At 44.7% G+C, this 2,037-nt stretch overlaps 1 pseudogene; it reads right to left on the reverse strand.

The window, feature by feature from the left end:
- Positions 1-1,079: 1,079 nt before the first annotated feature.
- Positions 1,080-1,630, reverse strand: LOC114622514 (annotated as a pseudogene).
- Between the last annotated feature and the right edge of the window lie 407 nt (positions 1,631-2,037).

The raw sequence follows: 2,037 nt of genomic DNA on the forward strand, positions 1-2,037 counted from the left end.
GACTCCACCCAGCAGATGACCAAGACAGATGCCAAAAATGAGATGGAGCTTGAGGAGTATTGCGGAATAGTTAGGGGAAGAATTGAAGGACCCAGAGGGAAATAGGGACTCCACAAGAAGACCAACAGAGACAACTAAACTGGACCCTAGGGGAGTCCCAGAGACTGAACCATTAACTAAAGACCATATATGGGCTGAACCTAGCCGCTCCCACCAAGCATATATGTAGCAGATGTGCAGCTTGGGCTTCATGTGGATCCCCCAACAACTGGCATGGGAACTTTCCCTGATTCTGTTGCCTTCCTGTGGATTCTATTTCCCTAACTGGGCTGTCTGTCTGGCCTCAGTGGGAGAGAATGTCCACAATCCTGCAGTGACTTGATGTCCCAGGGTGGATTGGTATTGGGGCGTGGTCAGCTCCCCCTTCTCAGAGGAGAAGGAGAGGGGGAAATGAGGGAAGGGCTGTTTGAGGGAAGACATGGGAGGAAGGACACTGCGATCCTGATGTAAAGTGAATAAATTAATAAATTAATGGAAAAAGTGTTTAGTCAAGTAATTAGAAAGTACCTTTCCAATGCTGTGGTAGAAATGATGTTTTGTCTTTGGTCTGCCTCTGAAACCAAAAAAGCTTACATTAATCTTGAGCAAAATTCAGAGAAACATGGCAATAAAGTGCATCCTATAAATTTCTAGAGCCATATTCTTTTGTTTTGTGTGGGTGCAGCAAACTTTATTGATGTCATTCAAGAAAGAAGGGTTCCCTAGTCCCCTCTTATTATGAGGATCTGGGATGGGAATTGTGAGGGAAATGCTCACTCAGTGTTGGCAGATGAGTTGTGTCAGCAACAGAGGGCCTGTCTCTTGCTCTCAGCGTCCTTGCTGGGGTGAGTTGTCCAGTGTTTCTTGTTCCTTGGAGGCCACGTAGGCCATGAGGTCTACCACCCTGTTGCTGTAGCAGTATTCATTGTTATATCAGGAAATGAGCTTTACAACTCATTGAGAGCAATGCCAGCCGCAGCATCAAAGATAGAGGAGTGGGAGTTACTGTTGAAGTTGCAGGAGACAACATGGTCCTCAGTTTAGCCCAGTATGCCCTTTTGTGGGCCCTTGGATGCTTACTTCACTTTCTTAATGTCATCATACTTAGTAGGTTTCTCCAGGCAGCACGTCAGATCCACAATGGATACATTGGGGGTAGGAACACAGAAGGAACACAGTGAGCTTCATATTCTGCTCATGGATGACCTTGCCTACAGCCTTGGCAGCACCAGTGGTTGCAGGGATGATGTCCTGGGAAGCCCCACAGCCATCATGCCACAGCTTTCCAGCAAGGCCATCTATAGTCTTCTGAGTGGCAGTGATGGCATGGACTATGTTCATGAGCTCTTCCATGATGCCGAAGTAGTCATGGATGACCCTTCAAGTGAGCCATGGCCTTTTCCATAGTGGTAAAGACACTAGTAGAATCCACGATATACTCAGCACCAGCTTCACCCCATTTGATGTTAGTGGGATCTCTGTCCTGGAAGACAGTGATGGGCTTCCCATTGATGACAAGCTTCCCATTCTCAGCCTTGACCATGTCATTGAATTTGCCATGTGTAGAGTTGTACTGGAACATATAGACCATGTAGTTGAGGTCAGTGAAGGGATTGTTGATGGCAACAATCTCCACTTTGCCAACTACAGAGCAGAAGGCAGCCCTGGTAACTAGGCACCCTGTCTACAGGACAAGGGTGGTACTGCATGAGAAGATGTGTCTCTCTCTGAAACAGGAAGGAAAAGAGAACTAGAGCCATATTTGTACATCATCACAAAAATAATCAAAACTTAGAAACAACTAAGAAACTGACACAATCAAGAGGAGACTAGAAACACATTACCAACAGTCAGAATGTGGTATTTTAGATGATAAAAGATATATTAGGTAAAAACTCAGAAAATATGAATAAAACATAGAACTTTCCCAGTATATACCAATTTTTCTTGATTAATTATAACAAATATATCTCAACCAACATAAGAATGAGAACACCC

The sequence above is a fragment of the Grammomys surdaster genome, unplaced genomic scaffold, assembly GCF_004785775.1.
Source record: "Grammomys surdaster isolate TR1022 unplaced genomic scaffold, NIH_TR_1.0 189, whole genome shotgun sequence".
Lineage (NCBI taxonomy): Eukaryota > Metazoa > Chordata > Mammalia > Rodentia > Muridae > Grammomys > Grammomys surdaster.